This window comes from Lepus europaeus, chromosome 16 (assembly GCF_033115175.1).
Source record: "Lepus europaeus isolate LE1 chromosome 16, mLepTim1.pri, whole genome shotgun sequence".
NCBI classification, from domain to species: Eukaryota; Metazoa; Chordata; class Mammalia; order Lagomorpha; family Leporidae; genus Lepus; species Lepus europaeus.
The window spans coordinates 88,188,886-88,208,110 of record NC_084842.1 but is presented as its reverse complement, the minus strand read 5'-3'; the positions used below and the strand labels follow the sequence as shown (position 1 = coordinate 88,208,110).

General features: G+C 61.0%; 1 protein-coding gene across 3 annotated transcripts in view; it reads right to left on the bottom strand.

Moving 5' to 3' along the window:
- Window positions 1-15,789, bottom strand: part of LOC133775271 (TBC1 domain family member 14) — a 213,171-nt gene extending 197,382 nt beyond the window's left edge. The window contains exons 1-2 of one of the 3 annotated variants that reach the window (XM_062213487.1): window positions 15,733-15,789; window positions 588-925 (exon numbers count right to left, since the gene is read on the bottom strand). The gene's annotated coding sequence lies outside the window, so the exon portion shown is untranslated. Of the gene's footprint in view, window positions 1-587; window positions 926-15,732 lie in introns of those variants that run through there. The other 2 variants (XM_062213489.1, XM_062213486.1) reach the window with 2 other exon arrangements.
- Window positions 15,790-19,225: the final 3,436 nt, after the last annotated feature.

Sequence of the window (19,225 nt, the reverse complement as noted above, 5' to 3'; positions counted from 1 at the left end):
AGCGCCCCGAGTCTGCTGCTCCACTCTGAGGTCACCGGGACCGAAGGTGTACGGGCGCCCAACGACGCCAACTAAACGGTGAGTTCATGACAGAGAAACAGAGCCCTCCCTCCCCGCAGCGAGGGCAGCTCTCGGGGCAAGACAGAACTCCGAAGGTTCCCTCCATGCTTGGAGCCAGCAGAGAGGGGACAGAGCCGGACAGCCGGTCCACCCGGCGAAGACTGCGAGGAGAGGCCACGCCGGGCCTTGAGTCCCCTTCCTCTGACTGCCCCGCCTCACAGCGTCGTCTTCTCTCCTGGACGGACTCGTCTGAATGGGCTGCGTGCGATTCACTTTAAAACACAGTCCCAGGAAACCCTGCGGCCCTGCAGCCATCTCCAAGACCCTCACTCCTGCAAACCATCGTCCCAGCTAGCACGCGTCTGCCAGCCCAGCTCCTCGGACGCCTGTTCTTCAGTGCTAGGAACACGGCGAAGCTCACTGACAAGGCCACAGCTCTCCTCATCCTCCACCCAAGGCCGTGGCCTCTGGCTGCTCATCCCCCAGCTCTCCGGACTCCGCCCTCGGGCTTCTCCATCTGTACTCACTTCCTCCGTGAGCGCTTCCAAGAGACACTCCTGTTAGCAGCACTCGCGCACTTCGTGCCTTCTGACAGCTGCAAACTGCACAGGGCAGGCGTGGTCTAGCAGTTAAGACGCCCACGCCCACATCAGAGTGCTTGGGTTCGAGAACTGGCTCGACTCCAGATCCAGCTTGAGCTGGGGGCAGCAGGCAATGGCTCAAGTAGTTGGGTCCCTGACACACACACATCCTTGGCTTCCAGCTTCGACCTGGTCCAGCCCTGGTCACCATGGGTATCTGGGAAGTAAATCAGCCGGGGGAGCTCCTGGTTGCATTCTCTCTCTTCCTCCTCTCCAATAAATAACTTAAAAAGAGAAACAAGTGAAATTATTTCAGTATTGTTACTTAACCCAACATACCCAAAATAATACCATTCCAAATAAAACCAAAGTGAAAGATCACGTTTTTGCCTACGGAACCTCTGGCGTCTGACAGGCATTCAGCACGCCGCCTCTCACTGAGAGCAGCCACATGCCGGGCTCGGGAGCCCATCGTGGCCTGCCTCTCAGAGCAGCCACACACCAGGCCCAGGAGCCCCATCGTGGCCCGCCTCTCACTCAGAGCAGCCACATGCCAGGCTCGGGAGCCCCATCGTGGCCTGCCTCTCAGAGCAGCCACATGCCGGGCTCGGGAGCCCATCGTGGCCCGCCTCTCACTGAGAGCAGCCACACGCCGGGCTCGGGAGCCCATCGTGGCCCGCCTCTCACTGAGAGCAGCCACACGCCAGGCTTGGGAGCCCCATCGTGGCCCGCCTCTCACTCAGAGCAGCCACACGCCGGGCTCGGGAGCCCATCGTGGCCCGCCTCTCACTGAGAGCAGCCACACGCCAGGCTTGGGAGCCCCATCGTGGCCTGCCTCTCAGAGCAGCCACACGCCGGGCTCGGGAGCCCCATCGTGGCCTGCCTCTCAGAGCAGCCACACGCCAGGCTCGGGAGCCCCATCGTGGCCCGCCTCTCACTCAGAGCAGCCACACGCCGGGCTCGGGAGCCCCATCGTGGCCCGCCTCTCACTGAGAGCAGCCACACGCCGGGCTCGGGAGCCCATCGTGGCCCGCCTCTCACTGAGAGCAGCCACACGCCGGGCTCGGGAGCCCATCGTGGCCCGCCTCTCACTGAGAGCAGCCACACGCCGGGCTCGGGAGCCCATCGTGGCTCACGGCTATCTGACACGCAGCACAGCCCTCGCTGACGAATCCAGGCCCGTGACTTAAATGCCATCACTCCAGACTTCTACCCAAGAATTCCAGAACTCTAATGCTACCAGCCTGCCAGTCAGCTAGGTGGCTCACTTACAGCAGGACAAAACGCCATCCCTGCCATGGCCTCCCCTACCTCAGTCAGTGGCCGCACCTGCTCCCCTCACTCCTCCCCTACCCCTCCCTGTACCCATGACGGCCGCCCTCGATTCTGTCCCACAATGCATCCGAAACTGGGGTTTCCACCTGCTGCTTCTTCCCCCACACGTCACACACCCTGCACAGAGCCTGTCCCTGTCCACCTACCTTCTGCTCTTTTTCTCCCCTTGCACCGATCCTCACCTGACATCTAACACCTGACACACATACTTGCTCACGTGCACCGTCGGTCTCAGCCCCGAGCTCCACCAGGAACAGGGCTGCGTGTGCTGGCCGCGGTGTGCCCTGCCCAGGTCATGCTGCAGGGGCCCGGCTGCCTGGCGGCCTGCAGCAAGAGCAGCCCAGCACATGTCCGTCAGGCCACCCCGGCAAGGGCTGCACAGGAAGGGCGAGCCGCCCCAGCCTTCCACCCTGCCGGGAAGGCACAACCATGGAGCGAGGACTCCATCGGCCTGGTCAAGACTTTCTTGGAGCTGTGCTGATCTAACACACTCCGGCTCCAGCCCCACCCTCCCGCAGCGGTCAGCTGCTCCCGACTGCAGTGCGGGTTTGTTTTATCCTACAGTTCTGGGGGCTCACAGGCCGAGATCAGGTGACCTCACTGGCTCAGGACCTGGTGAGACTGGAAGAAGGCAGAGAGAGGGCGGGCGGGCCAGGAAGCATACTTGGCTTATATAACCAACCCTCTCCAGGAACTACCTTCTGAGGGCAAGTCGCCAGTAACCCAAAGACCTCCCAGCGAGCCCACCTCCCAGGCACCATAATCGGATCAAGGCTCCACTGTTAAACCATTAACCGTGGGGTTTAAACAAATCCTGTTCGAAGCACACCTTCCTTCCCTCTCACAGGCTCAGGGAAGCGGGAGCGCGCACTCCACAGACTCCTCCCCACTGCACCCTTCCCCAGCAGCTCCCTCTGTGAATCTCCTCTGGGAGACCAGTAGCAGGCGGTCAACAAATAAACAAACACTCCATCAGGCATGACCTCAGGGCACTGGGCAATGAGGACAATTCACCCCTTCTTCAAAGGGCTGTTAGGAAGCAGACATCAAATACTTTACCCACGGTCCCTAACATAATGGACAGGTAGAAACTGTTAACCAGTGTTAACTCATTTTTCCCCTTACCCATTTTTCTTTTTTTTTTTTTTTTAAGTCTGCTTATTTGAAAGGCGGGGAGGTGGGGAGAGACCTCTTCTGTGCCCTGGTTCACTCCCCAGTGGTCACAACGACCTGAAGCCAAGAGCGCCATCTGGGTCTCCCGAGCAGGCAGCAGGGCCCAGACACACTGGCAGGGGCTGGATGGGAAGAACAGAGCAGCTAGGACTTGAACCTGCGCTCCAACGTGGGATGCCGGCGCTGGGGGGCAGCTTAACCCACGGCACCACAACACCAGCCCTACATCTAAGAAGCCTCCCACTTACATAAATAAAGCACCAAGTAACCCTAACGGATCCTTTGTTCAGCTGAGCTCATCATATGGGGAGCTTGAGTTTCCTTCACTTAATTTTAAAAAGTGAACGCTCATTAGGGACAGATATCCTAACACTCTGAAACTTAACCCTGCGCCTTAAGCAGGGATGGAAGCCTTCTTTCTGACAAGGGCCATTCGGATATTTCTAACACCATTTGCAAGCCATAAAAAAAATTACCAACTCAAAAAGTAGCCTGCTTGGGGCATAGCAGGTAAAGCCGCTGCCTGCAGTGCTGGCATCCCATACAGGCACCAGTCCAGTCCCGGCTGCTCCACTTTCGATCCAGCTCCCTGCTAACGTGCCTGGGAAAGCAGTGGAGGATGGCCCACGTCCTTGGGCTCCTACACCCATGTGGGAGACCATGAAGAAGCTCTTGGCTCCTGGTTTCAGATCAGCACAGCTCCAGCGTTTGTGGCCATTTGGGGAGTGAACCAGCAGATGAAGACCTCTCTCTCAGTCTCGTTCTCTGTATACTCTGCCCTTCAAATGAGTAAGTAAATATTGAAAAATAATAATAAATGTGTTACATAAATTATTGTGGAAACCGATACATAAAAACATTAAAAAAAAAATGATTCTATTTGAAATGCAGAGAAAAAGAGAGATCTTCCATCTGCTGGTTCACGCCACAATGCCGGGGTTGGGCCAAGCCAAAGCCAGGAACATGGAACTCCATCCAGGTCTTCTACGTGCATGGCAGGGGCCCAAGGACTTGGCCATCTTCTGCTGCTCTCCCAGGTGCACTGGCAGGGAGCTGATCTGAAGCAGAGCAGCCAGATCTTGAACAGCACCTTAGCCCACTGTCCCAACGCTGGTCCCAACTGAACCATTTTTTTTAAAGAATTTTTTTTTTAATTTATTTGAAAGAGTTACAGAAAAAGGTAGAACCAGAGAGAGAGAGAGAGGTCTTCCATTCCACTGGTTCACTCCCCAAATGACCACAACAGCCAGGGTTGAGCTGAACCGAAACCAGAGGCTGCTTCTGGGTCTCCCATATGGGTGCAGGGACCCAAGGACTTGGGCCATCTTCTACTGCTTTCTCAGGCCACAGCAGAGAGCTGGACTGGAAGAGGAGCAGCCGGGATTTGAACTGACACCCATATGGGATGCCAGCATTGCAGGCTGGGGCTTTAACCTGCTGCACCACAGCAGGTTTAAAAAAAAAAAAAAACCTATTGGGCGGGCGCCGTGGCTCACTTGGCTAATCCTCCGCCTGTGGCACCGGAATCCCATATGGGCGCCGGGTTCTAGTCCCAGTTGCTCCTCTTCCAGTCCAGCTCTCTGCTATGGCCCGGGAAGGCAGTGGAGGATGGCCCAAGTGCTTGGGCCCCTGCACCCGCATGGGAGACCAGGAGGAAGCACCTGGCTCCTGGCTTCGGATCGATGCAGCCCCGGCCATAGTAGCCAGTTGGGGAGTGAACCAATGGAAAGACCTTTCTCTCTGTCTGTCTCTCTCACTGTCTATAACTCTCTCTCAAAAAAAAAAAAAAAAAATCCTTAATTTGAGATTCACACAAAGTACATGTTTCCTTGGAAAACTCCATAATGGATTGAGAATGCTTCAGATTTTAAGGAAAAAAGGCCATTGCAAACTGGCATTGAGTTGCAGTTTTAGGTTTTGACTTGTTTTTTGTTTTTAACTTGAAGCTTTAGGGCAAGGGTGGGACCATCTGGCCTGTAGAGGCTGTGTAAGGCCCTCAGAATGACTTGGTCTGGATCTGCCAAAGCAGCCACAGGTGGGACCTGAAATTCAGCAAATCTAAAGCAAGCTTTTTTTTAAATTTATGTATTTGTTTATTTGAAAGGCAGAGTTACAGAGAGGCAGAGGAAGAGGCAGAGAGAGAGGTCTTCCATCCACTGGTTCACTCTCCAAATGGCCACACAGCTGGAGCTGGGCCAGTCCAATGCCAGGAGCTTCCTCCAGGTCTCCCACGTGGGTGCAGGGGCCCAAGGACTTGGGCCATCTTCCGCTGCTTTCTGAGAAGGATTAGCAGGGAGCTGGATTAGAAGTGGAGCAGCCGGGACTCAAACCAGCACCCATTTGGGATGCTGACGTCATAGGCGGCAGCTTTACCCGCTACACCACAACGCTATTCCCAAAAGACTTTTTAAAAATCTCCACGTGGATAAACTGTTAGCAGTAACCACAGGCGACAGGACGGGGAGTTAGGAGGAGGAGCGTTCTTACTTCCTGTCTACTTACAAAGTCCTCACCAAAGCAGCTACACACTTGTGGGATCCACACTAGACTGATGATGTGGGCTCCCGGTTACACACCGATTTAAGAACACCGCGACCCAACACCAGATCAGGAAGTCCAGTGAAGGCGGTAGTTGGCACAGGGTTTGGCACAGGGATTAAGTTGCCACTTGGGACACCAGAGTGCCTGGCTCAAGTCCCAGCTACTCCACTTCTGACCCAGCGCCCTGCTAACGCACTTGGGAAAGCAACAGACGTTGTAGTACCTGGTGGAGCTCCAGACTCCTGGCTTCAGCCTGGCCCAGCCCTGGCCGTTGCAGCCATCTGGGGAATGAACCGGCATGAAACATCTTTCTAGGTCTGCCTTTCAAATAAATAAATAAATCTTTTCAGAAAGAGACTTATTTATTTGAAAGGCAGCTCTACCCATCAGACCACAGTCCGGCCCCAGTGCTGACACTTCTAAACAAGGAACAGGGGCCCAGGTCTGTCACGCAGCAGAGCTGCACGGCTGACACAGAAAGCACTCCCACACACAGCTCGGGGTTTGCTTAAACCAGGACACGAGAACATGTCTACCACGACTCCCTTTCTACACACAGAGGTATGCTTAAAATTAATGGTTTTTTCCAAGTAACACGAGTACAAGATGAGAAGACGAAGGAGACATTTATACTTTACTGCATTTTTAGATTTTTTTTTTTTTTTTTTTTTTTTGGACAGGCAGAGTGGACAGTGAGAGAGAGAGACAGAGAGAAAGGTCTTCCTTTTACTGTTGGTTCACCCTCCAATGGCCGCTGCGGCCGGCGCACCGCGCTGATCCGAAGGCAGGAGCCAGGTGCTTCTCCTGGTCTCCCATGCGGGTGCAGGGCCCAAGCACTTGGGCCATCCTCCACTGCCTTCCCGGGCCACAGCAGAGAGCTGGCTTGGAAGAGGGAACTGGGACAGAATCCGGCGCCCCGACCGGGACTAGAACCCGGGGTGCCAGCGCCACAGGCGGAGGATTAGCCTATTGAGCCATGGCGCCGGCCTGCATTTTTAGATTTAACGTGTACATTTGTAAAAATTGGCTTTATAACAGTCACATTTAAACTGTTTTTGGTAAGCCACACAAAACATACTCTAACAGATTTTTAATTTTTAATTATTTAACAGATAGACTTAGACAATGAGAGAGACAGAGAGAAAGGTCTTCCTTCCGTTGGCGCACCCCCCAAATGGCCACCACGCCCGGCGCTGCGCCGATCCAAAGCCAGGAGCCAGGTGCCTCCTCCTGGTCTCCCACATGGGTGCAGGGCCCAAGGACTTGGGCCATCCTCCACTGCCCTCCTGGGCCACAGCAGAGAGCTGGACTGGAAGAGAAGCAACCAGGACTAGAACCCAGCGCCCATTGGGATTCCGGTGCCACAGGCGGAGGATTAGCCAAGTGAGCCACAGCGCCGGCCCCAGATTTAACTTAAGTTTCTAAAAACAATAAACTCCTTCAGAGAGCACTACCAGTAGTAGTAACAAAGATACAATCAGTACTCATCAACAGTGCTAATTAAAGAAAGCAATGGCAAGTAACAACCACCAAAAACAAATAAATAAAAATAAGGATCAAAAATGTGTATATTCGGTGATGGTGCTATGGTACAGCAGGTTAAAGTCCCAGCCTGTAGCACCAGCATCCCATATGGGCACCGGTTCAAGTCCTGGCTGCTCCTCTTCTGATCCAGCTCTCTACTATGGCCTGGGAAAGCAATGGAAGATGGCCCAAGTGCTTGGCCCCTGCACTCACAGGAGAGACCCAGAAGAAGCGCCTGTTCCTGGCTTCAGATCAGCACAGCTCTGGCCATTGTGGTCATTTGGGGAGTGAACCAGTGGAATAGAAGACCTCTCTGTCTCTCTCTCTCGAACTGTCTTTCAAATAAATAAAACAAAGCTTTAAAAAGAAAAAAAAAATGTGTGTATTCAATTTCAACCTTCTGTCCATTAAAATAGAAAATACCAACAAGGAGAAAAATGTCCACCAGACACCCAAGAAAAAGCTAGAAACTGAAGAAAAAAACTAAGGGCCTTGATGAACTTGCAATCTCCACAATTCTGAAATGATTCCAAAGGCACTCTGGGAAACGTAGCTGGGCTGGAAACACACTGCTGGCTGCAAGGGGAAGCGGATCCCTCCTTTCAAACATTCTAATCCCCAAGGACTGAGATAATAATCATATTTAAAAAATCCAAAAGAGCACTGTGGCACGTTCCTACACACACACACACACACACAGGCACGTTCCTCCACACACACACACACACAGGCACGTTCCTCCACACACACACACACAGGCACGTTCCTCCACACACACACACACACACAGGCACGTTCCTCCACACACACACACACACACAGGCACGTTCCTCCACACACACACACACACAGGCACGTTCCTACACACACACACAGGCACACACAGGCACGTTCCTACACACACACACACACAGGCACATTCCTCCACACACACACACACAGGCATGTTCCTCCACACACACACACACACACAGGCACGTTCCTACACACACACACACACACACAGGCACGTTCCTCCACACACACACACAGGCACGTTCCTACACACACACACAGGCACACACAGGCACGTTCCTCCACACACACACACACACAGGCACGTTCCTACACACACACACACAGGCACGTTCCTCCACACACACACACACACAGGCACGTTCCTCCACACACACACACACACAGGCACGCACAGGCACGTTCACAAGGACTTCTGCATTACCTATCTTCTAATACAGATACCAGCAGTATTAACAGGTTCATCCACTGGAATACTCCAATTATGCCCAAACTTTGGGCCAAATTTTAGGAGATGTATCAGGAATATATACATTTCCAGTGATTAAAAAGCTCAATCATAAATACCATCAACAAGTTCAACAGTCATCAATGGTATGTTAGCCAACGTAGGGAATTCCAAATTATTTTAAGATTTATTTACTTATTTATTTGAAAGTCAGAGTTACAGAGAGAGAGGAGAGACAGAGAGAGAGAGAAAGGTCTTCCATCCGATGGTTCACGCCACAACGGCCAGAGCTGTGCTGATCCAAAGCCAGAAGCTTCTTCCGGGTCTCCACGTGGGTGCAGGGGCCCAAGGACTTGGGCCATCCTCTACTGCCTTCCTAGGCCATAGCAGAGAGCTGGATTGGAAGAGGAGCAGCCAGGTCTTAAACCGGCACCCATATGGGATGCTGGCGCTTCAGGCTAGGGCGTTAACCCGCTGTGCCACAGCACCAGCCCCCCAAATTATTTTAGAACCAAAAGTCTGAACACAATGTGTCCAGTTTGAGGTCCTATTCAATCAGTGATGCATATAAATTTAAATATCATAACTACTTAATAAAAAGTATAAAAGTTGCTGATTTTCATCCCCTCAATCTTCCCCGGAGTACGGACCACTTTGAACCCCAGGTCTGCTCCCTATCCAGCCCGGGCCAAGAGTAAGCAGGAAGCCCGACAACAGGGAGGGTCTGTGAGAGGGCATGGCAGAACTTCAACGCCAGCCAGACCACCACTGGGGGATTCTGCTGCTCACTGAGTAACTACCAGACTAAGACTAAAGTGGGAACATTTGCTCTGCGGAACAGTAACAGAAAATCTGACAATCTCAGTGTTTTCACTGACTTTAAGCCACATGCAAAACTCCCGTTCACTTGCAGCTGGGTCTGCGTGACTTCGGAATCATCGAGCACCTGTGTGTGCAAACGCCCTCTGCAGCTACTGCAGAACGCGAGCGCAGCAGCTCCTCTCCTTCACACGCTCCCAGGACTCAGCCTGTGGGCACCGTCGTCACACAGCAGCCTTACAGGTCGACCAAGGGCCCCCACTCGTGTTCTCTTACCTGCCCCACGTGACAGCTAAAGGCCGGCCCTGACAGCTACACATGAAGCCAGAGCAACCTCCTCCCCTCCTGCTGAAACCAGATCGCAAAGTGATTCTGAGCTAACTCCCAAGTACTGGACAAGTGAGAACTACGGACACACCAGCTCGCACACTGCGGACCACCGCAGATGGCAGGTGCGTCTCTTTCCTCACAGTAGTCCCTAACCAGCAAAGACCGACACGTGAAGCTCACATAGACTGGAACACCGTACGGAAAACCTGGGCGCGCGGAGGGAGCAGGCGAGCACGGTGAAGGCCGTTCCGGAACTTGGGAACAGAGCAGCTTAGCCGAGCCTTCCCCACTCAGCCAGGAAGGGAAAGGTGGAAAGGGCACTCCAGAGGACACGAGCACCAAGGTCTCGGCCAGAACTCAGCGTGACAAGCAGACACAGTAAGGACGGAACCAGGCCAGAGGGCAAAGATCACATCAGAGCGATTTCCTAACCTGGACACGAAGTCTAAACTGGGGGGAAGGCAGAGAGGCCGCAAGGTCAAGGTCCGCAGGAACAGACCCGTCCCCTCCCTCAGCTGAGACCCTCCCTCTGGCGCACACCTGCCGGGGGGTGGCAGCACAGCACCACGTGGTTTCCATGTTAAATAACTCTGGCAACAGAACCAGCAACAACATCAGGAATGGTGACAGCGCTGCACGGAGGGCAGGGCAGGAACAGCCTGAGCCGCAGACCTGGTGAAACCCAGTTGTCAAGAACGAAGCCCCTAGGGACCCGCGCTGTGACAGAGCGGGTTAAGTTGCTGCCCGCGGCGATGGCACCCCACATGGGCACCGGTTCCTGGCCTGGCTGCTCTCCTTCCCACCCAGCTCCCTGTTAACGCCCTGGGAAAGGCAGACGAGGCTGGCTCGAGTGTTTAGGCCCCTGTCACCCACACAGGAGACCCAGATGAAGCTCCTGGCTTTGGCCTGGCCCAGCCCTGGGGCCATCTGGCGAGGGAACAAGCAGATGGAAGATCTCTAACTCTGACCTCCAAAATAAACAAATCTTTACAGAGAGAGGGAGCCGCCTGAATCTCTAAAGGTTTCCCGTCTGGGCTGGAGCAGGACGCGCGTGCTGTGGACAAGAGGGCCCCTGCGTCACCCCACAGAGGGGCCGGAGCAGGACGCGCGTGCTGTGGACAAGAGGTCCCCTGCGTCACCCCACAGAGGGGCCGGAGCAGGACGCGCGTGCTGTGGACAAGAGGTCCCCTGCGTCACCCCACAGAGGGGCCGGAGCAGGACGCGCGTGCTGTGGACAAGAGGTCCCCTGCGTCACCCCACAAAGGGGCCGGAGCAGGACGCGCGTGCTGTGGACAAGAGGTCCCCTGCGTCACCCCACAGAGGGGCCGGAGCAGGACGCGCGTGCTGTGGACAAGAGGTCCCCTGCATCACCCCACAGAGGGCGCTGCAGCACAGAGCACAGCCGTGGAGGGCGGCACACAGAGCACGGCCTGGAGGAGGGCACACAGAGCACCGCCGTGGAGGGCGGCACACAGAGCACCGCCGTGGAGGGCGGCACACAGAGCACGGCCGTGGAGGGCGGCACACAGAGCACCGCCGTGGAGGGCGGCACACAGAGCACGGCCTGGAGGAGGGCACACAGAGCACGGCCTGGAGGGCGGCACACAGAGCACCGCCGTGGAGGAGGGCACACAGAGCACCGCCGTGGAGGGCGGCACACAGAGCACGGCCTGGAGGAGGGCGGCACACAGAGCACGGCCTGGAGGAGGGCACACAGAGCACCGCCGTGGAGGGCGGCACACAGAGCACGGCCTGGAGGGCGGCACACAGAGCACGGCCTGGAGGACGGCACACAGAGCACGGCCTGGAGGAGGGCACACAGAGCACAGCCGTGGAGGAGGGCACACAGAGCACCGCCGTGGAGGGCGGCACACAGAGCACGGCCTGGAGGGCGGCACACAGAGCACAGCCTGGAGGAGGGCACACAGAGCACCGCCGTGGAGGGCGGCACACAGAGCACGGCCTGGAGGAGGGCACACAGAGCACGGCCTGGAGGAGGGCACACAGAGCACGGCCTGGAGGAGGGCACACAGAGCACCGCCGTGGAGGGCGGCACACAGAGCACAGCCTGGAGGAGGGCACACAGAGCACCGCCGTGGAGGGCGGCACACAGAGCACGGCCTGGAGGAGGGCACACAGAGCACGGCCTGGAGGAGGGCACACAGAGCACGGCCTGGAGGAGGGCACACAGAGCACAGCCGTGGAGGAGGGCACACAGAGCACCGCCGTGGAGGGCGGCACACAGAGCACGGCCTGGAGGGCGGCACACAGAGCACAGCCTGGAGGAGGGCACACAGAGCACCGCCGTGGAGGGCGGCACACAGAGCACGGCCTGGAGGAGGGCACACAGAGCACGGCCTGGAGGGCGGCACACAGAGCACGGCCTGGAGGAGGGCACACAGAGCACCGCCGTGGAGGGCGGCACACAGAGCGCGGCCTGGAGGAGGGCACACAGAGCACGGCCTGGAGGAGGGCACACAGAGCACCACCGTGGAGGGCGGCACACAGAGCACGGCCTGGAGGAGGGCACACAGAGCACCACCGTGGAGGGCGGCACACAGAGCACGGCCTGGAGGGCGGCACACAGAGCACGGCCGTGGAGGGCGGCACACAGAGCACGGCCGTGGAGGAGGGCACACAGAGCACGGCCTGGAGGAGGGCACACAGAGTACGGCCTGGAGGAGGGCACACAGAGCACCACCGTGGAGGGCGGCACACAGAGCGCGGCCTGGAGGAGGGCACACAGAGCACCGCCGTGGAGGGCGGCACACAGAGCACCGCCGTGGAGGGCGGCACACAGAGCGCGGCCTGGAGGAGGGCACACAGAGCACCACCGTGGAGGGCGGCACACAGAGCACGGCCTGGAGGGCGGCACACAGAGCACGGCCGTGGAGGGCGGCACACAGAGCACGGCCGTGGAGGAGGGCACACAGAGCACGGCCTGGAGGAGGGCACACAGAGCACGGCCTGGAGGAGGGCACACAGAGCACCACCGTGGAGGGCGGCACACAGAGCGCGGCCTGGAGGAGGGCACACAGAGCACCGCCGTGGAGGGCGGCACACAGAGCACCGCCGTGGAGGGCGGCACACAGAGCGCGGCCTGGAGGAGGGCACACAGAGCACAGCCTGGAGGAGGGCACACAGAGCACCACCGTGGAGGGCGGCACACAGAGCACAGCCGTGGAGGAGGGCACACAGAGCACGGCCTGGAGGAGGGCACACAGAGCACGGCCATGGAGGGCGGCACACAGAGCACGGCCGTGGAGGGCGGCACACAGAGCACCGCCGTGGAGGGCGGCACACAGAGCACCGCCGTGGAGGGCGGCACACAGAGCACGGCCTGGAGGAGGGCACACAGAGCACGGCCTGGAGGGCGGCACACAGAGCACCGCCATGGAGGGCACACAGAGCACGGCCTGGAGGGCGGCACACAGAGCACCGCCGTGGAGGGCACACAGAGCACGGCCGTGGAGGGCACACAGAGCACGGCCTGGAGGAGGGCACACAGAGCACGGCCGTGGAGGGCGGCACACAGAGCACGGCCGTGGAGGGTGGCACACAGAGCACCGCCGTGGAGGGTGGCACACAGAGCACCGCCGTGGAGGAGGGCACACAGAGCACGGCCTGGAGGGCGGCACACAGAGCACGGCCTGGAGGGCGGCACACAGAGCACGGCCTGGAGGGCGGCACACAGAGCAAGAGCCCCCCCCCCATTACTTTTTATGAGCACAATAAATCTCCAAAAGAAAAGCTTTACACAAAAGCACGTAACCCCCGGGACTGCCGCTGTACTCCCCATGTAACAAACGCTCTGACACTCGCTCTGGTCCCCACCTACCCAGGACACAAGGCCCGTAGGGAGCTGGAGCCACTCTGCAGGAAGTGCCAGTCATTACGGGGTGACATGAGAAGCCCACATAACTGCACATCAACAGTCTGCATCACATCTACCTTCAACACAGCAAACCCGCATTTCTAACGTGGTGGTAGGCACTCTGATGTCTGCTATGAAAATACTTCAATAAAGCACTCCAAGGGCCAGCGCTGTGGCACAGAGGGGTGAGCCTCTGCTTGCGAGGTCAGCATCCCGCATCTGACGGAGCGCTGGCTTCAGCTCGGCTGCTCCACTTCCCATCCAGCTCCCTGCTCACGTACCTGGGCCCCTCCACCCACATGGGAGCCCAGCTTGGAGCTCCTAGCTCCTGGCTCTGGCCTGGCACACAGCGCTGCAGAGGACACAACTTTCAGAACCTGGAGCAAGTCAGAGCGGGACAGGGCGTTCCCATCGCAGAAAACACGGGCAGAGCCGACAGGCAGCAGGCTCCGAGGCCCACGTCGTCCTGGCAGGGCGGGCTGGGGGCTGTCACTGATGCTGGTGGTCCCATCCCAGAGTCACAGGCAGTCTTGGAAGCCCACTGAGCCAGAGGCTGGCAAAACCTCACTTGTGTTCAGGAGCCACGACCGGCCGCCGGGAAGGAGCAGGGAGAAGCGTTAGGCCAAGGCGTCCAACCCGGTGTTACCGGGGTCTGAGCTGGCGGACTCTTCCTAACCACGCTGAGACGGGTCATCTCTCCCACCCCACAGATGCGCAGCCTGGCTCCGCGTGCAGCCGCCGCTCGCAGTCACCCAAGCCCAGGCCGAGCAGCGGGCGGTGTGACCACCCGAGCCGTGCTAACTCCATCTCACTGTCCTGACGCCTGCCAAGAAGCCAAGGATCCCTACACCACCACAGCCCGGCCTCGCATTAGGGCCACGGTCAGCACCTCTGCTTCCTCTCCAACACAAAGAAACAAAGCCACCTGCACCTGCAACCCGCTTCCCGCAGAGCCACCGCTCCCAATTCTGCTTCCCTCCCCCAACATGTCAGCGGCCAAGCCGGCGTGGCGCTGACGACACGCGCTCCCACCGCAGCGGCAGGCTACTTTCTCAAGGACTAAGGAGTCCCTCCTCGGGAGGCCCCGCCGGACCCAGACAGCCCGACTGCAGGGCGCGGCCGCAGCTCCGCGCCCGAGCCCCGCACCTACTTAAGGATGGTTCCGCCCGGCAGAACCGACGGGCACTGCGTGACCTTCAGGGACAGGACTTTGCATCCGCCACGGGCCACGTGTCCGGCGTGGGTCTCACGGCACCCAGCGGAGACGCACCCTCAGCACCACCCTATCACCAAGCCGCCGGTCCCCACCCTCGCCCCTCCGGGCACCCGGCGCGCCCAGCCCGGGTCCGCAGCCCGGGCGATGACCGGCGAGAGTCCCCTGCACCCCAGTTCTCCCGGGCGGCAGGCGCGGACCCCCGCCCGGCCCCCCACCCTCGCCAGCCTCCCGAAGCCCCTCCGGGCACGAGCAAAGCCCGTTCCTGGGACCCGGCGCGCCCAGCCCGGGTCCGCAGCCCGGGCGATGACTGGCGAGAGCCCCCTGCACCCCAGTTCTCCCGGGCGGCAGGCGCGGACCCCCGCCCGGCCCCCCACCCTCGCCCCTCCGGGCACCCGGCGCGCCCAGCCCGGGTCCGCAGCCCGGGCGATGACTGGCGAGAGCCCCCTGCACCCCAGTTCTCCCGGGCGGCAGGCGCGGACCCCCGCCCGGCCCCGGGCTGGCGGATTCACAGCGGCTCTCTCTCTCGGAGGGCAAACGAGCAAGGAAAGCCGGTTCCCGCCGGGCCTGGGGGCGCGGACGGGGTCCCGAGACCCGGGCGGCCCCTTCACCTGCGCGCCGCGAGCCCGAGAGGCGGCCCCACCCCCGCGGCCGGAGCTGCGGGCCCGAGCCGCAGAGCGGCCCCCGGCCGGCCGGGCGGCACGCCGCGACCCGCGGCCCTGTCACTTCGCCATTCGCCCGTAACCTTCGCCGACCCTGCGCCCGCCCCGCGCCATAGGCCCGCGCCGCCGCCACTCAGCCGCCCGGCCGGCCCCGCCCGCCGCCGCCCCGCGCCCGCGGCTCCCCCTCCCGGGCCCCCGGCAGGACAAAGCTGCAGGGCAGGGGGCGGCCGCGCGGGGCCCGCCGCCCCCGGGCCCGCCGCCCGCGCCGCCGCCCGCGCCCCGCCATTGTGCGGGCTCGGCGCCCGCTCGGCCTCGCGCGGCCCGGCCCGGAGCCGCCTCGGGGCGCCCCCGCGGCCCGGCCTCCCGCCCCGCCGTACCTGCCGAGGCTGCCGGGCGGCGCGGCGGCCGGCGGGGGCGCCTCTCCGCTCGCGACGAGGGGCTGCGGGCGCTGCCGACGCCGGGCGGCCCTGGCCTGCGCCTGACGTCAAGCGGCGGCGGCCCCAGCGCCACTCGGCGGAGGGCGGGAGGCGGCGCGCCGGGCCGCTCCGCTCCGTTACCCGGCAACTGGCCTCAGCGCCCCGCCAAGCCCGCGCGCTCCAGATCCTTCCGCCCGGCGCCGGGGTGACGTCAGCGCCGCGCCCCGCCCCTCGGCCGGGAGGGCGCGCGGGCGGGGCGGGGGCGGGGCGGGGCGCGGGGCGGGCGGCGGGCGGGGCACAGGCCGGGGCGCTGAGGAGGGCGGGCCGCGGGGCGGGGCGCGGGGCGCTGAGGAGGGCGGGCCGCGGGGCGGGGCGCTGAGGAGGGCGGGGCGCGGGGCGGGCGGCGGGCGGGGCACCGGCCGGGGCGCTGAGGCGGCCGGGGCGGTGGGGCGCGGGGCGCTGAGGAGGGCGGGGCGCGGGGCGGGGCGCTGAGGCGGAGGGCGGGGCGCGGGGGCGGGGCGCTGAGGCGGCGGGCGGGGCGCGGGGCGGGGCGCTGAGGCGGCGGGCGGGGCGCGGGGCGGGGCGCGGGGCGGGCGGCGGCCCGGGCGGTGTCCGCTGCTGGCGGCCTGGGGCCAGGGCCGGGGCCGGGCCCGCTCGGCACCTGCGCGCGCCCCCGTCTCGCCGCGTCCTGCGAGGGCTCGCGTGGCGGGGGGCGTGAAGACTCGGTGTTTCCGAAGAAGCCCCGAAGGCAGCCTCCGAGAACCGGACCTGGGTTCTGTTAAGCAGGCAGAAGTGTGAAGATGAAAACAGGCCGGGTTCGGAGCGGGACCTGGAGGCCGGCCTGGGCTCGCCGGTCCCCGGCCGGGGCCACCGAGCGCCCCGGCGCTGCGGGCGGAGTTGCGGGCGAGGTTCCCGCAGCAGCCGGCAGGGCAGGTGTCCGGGGGTCCCGGGCCGGGGCGTGCGGGCCCGCCCGCTGGCCTGCGGGGGGGCCCCGGACCCAGCCCGGCTCCCAGGTGCCCCCAACACTCCGCGGCGTCAGAGGCGTACGGTGTCCCCCCTGCGCGGGGGTGCGGGACGCTGACCCGTCCGGGTCCCGGCGTTTCTTGCCTGGAGCGATGTCTCCTACGTCCTCAGCCGCACACGCCCAGCTCGCCCGGCTTACGTTTTGCCACGGACCAGTCTTATAAGCCATGAGTGGTAGAACCTGAGGGCTTCTTGGCAGAAGAGGGCTTGAACGGAGGCGGAGTTAGCTGTAGGGCTTGCGGGGGGGTCCAGGAGGAAGGAGAGAGAAGATGCCCTAGCCTCTCAGCCTGCCTGGCTACTGTTACTTTGTTTCCCTCCAGGTAAGTGTGTATCTTTTTTAAAAGACTTGATTGGGGTTGGGGGCGGGGCGTTGCTTCATTTTGTTTTTTGGAGCGCGAGCTTCCATCCGCTGGTTCTCCCCCCAGATGCCCGCCAACTCCAGCGCTGGGCCAGGGCCGCTGCCGGCAGCCGGGAAAGCAATCCAGTCTCCCACGAGGGCCGAGGGACCCGGTCAGTTGAGCCATCGCAAGCGCCTCCCAGGCTCAGGGAGTGGAAGTCAGGAACTGCAGCCGGGCGCCAAACCCCGCAACTCCGACGTGGGGTGCGGTGGTCTTGACCGCTACCCCGCAAGGCTGTTGGTTCTGATAAAGCACTAGGAGGCGTGGCTGGCCGCACCCTCAGGACCTTTGCACTTGCTGTCTCCAGATTTTTGCCTGCCTGGTTCCTCCTTGCTCACAGCTCGCTACACATCGCCTACCCAGAGGCACCTTCCCTGATGCCCAAGTTAGAAGAGAAAGGGGCCGGTGCTGTGGCGTAGCAGGTAAAGCCACCACCTGCAGTGCCAGCATCCCACATGGGCACTGGTTCGAGTCCCAGCTGCTCCTCTTCTGATCCAGCTCTCTGCTATGGCCTGGGGAAGTGGTGGAAGATGGTCCAACTCCTTGGGCCCCTGCACCCACGTGGGAGACCCGGAAGAAGCTCCTGGCTCCAGGCTTCGGATCGGCGCAGCTCCGGCCGTTGCGGCCAATTGGGGAGTGAACCAGCAGATGGAAGACCTCTCTCTCTCTCCGCCTCTCCTTCTCTCTGTGTGTAACTCTTAACTTTCAAATAAATAAATAAATCTTGAAAGAAGAGAAAGCCTTCCCGGTTCTGCTTCTTTGTGCCAAGCTCTGACCACAGTTACCTTGTTTCCTCCGTAACCTCAGCCTCCCCACTTAGCACCTGCATCTCGGGGGCAGGGGTTCTGCATGCCCAGCGTCCACCACACCAGTCACCGCCTCAGCTGGCACCGTGTGTGTACCGGAGCGGCTGGATGCCCATCTGTGATGTGATGGACCCTCGGAGAGCAGCACCCTGCCTTCCCGGGAGCGGTCAGCGATCAGGGCTGTCCCAATCAGCCCCACGCCCTTCAGCCACCTTGCCAAGACTGCCCCGAGGCTCCTGGGTAGAGCTCAGCTGAGTTCAACTGAGGATAACAGCAGCTCTCGCGGCCTCGTGGGCAGGATCCCCCCAGGGATGCAAAAGAGGCAGGAAGACGCCTGCGTTCAGGCAAGGCTGGTGTGGAGGGTGAGGTCCCCTGGGCTTTTTCTGAGAAGAGAGTCTTGGTCTCCTAGGGGTGCTGACCGTTCGTTTCGTTTCTCGGACTTCAAGAGCAGGTGCTGCGGTGAGGGCTGGGCGGTGACGCGGGGAAGACAAGGTGTGGTGGTCGCACTCGGGTGCTCCAGGTGCCGGGGAGCTCTCTGACACTAACATGCCTGCATGGTGACCGGGGCGTGAGGCTGCGCCCACCGCTCTGGGACCACGCACGGCATGTGCTGGGTGATGGGAAGCAGAGGTGCCCTGGTGAGGTCTCAGTTTCCCCCTCTGCACAGCAAGGACTTGGGTGGGTGGATTTCAGAAGTCCCCTCTCTTCCTCCCACCCCCCACCCCGAGCGTTGGAAACAAAGTCTCAATGAGGCTGCACTTGATGAAGGGACAGATACAAGCCCAACAGTGGCAGTGCCGGCTCCTGTCTCCTGAGCCCCACAGCAGCTCCCTCGTTTAGGATGCTGGCTGTTCACCGCACTGCAGATGCTGCCCGTCCGGGCGGCCTCCTGAAGCCCCCGTGCGGCCTTCTCGCTCTGTCTCTGCAGGTGCACGGCCCCTCTCTCAGTGGCCCTCCACGCCTCCTGGGCTGGTAAACTCCAGGGTCTGAAGAGCTGAGGCCATGAGCATGACCAGCTCGCTAACCTCGCCACAGCTTCTGTGTCCTAGCGAGCAAGACGACCGAGGGGTAATGTCCCCGTCCTGCCCCTCTGGGGGTTACATCCCGGGCCAAATGGAGCCCGAGAGTGGTTGACCGCTCAGGCTCCGGCACGCTGCATGTACCCGTGAAGCCCCCCTACTCAGCTCTGACGCTGCCCCCCTCTGCCCCCCCGTCCCAGCCCCCTCT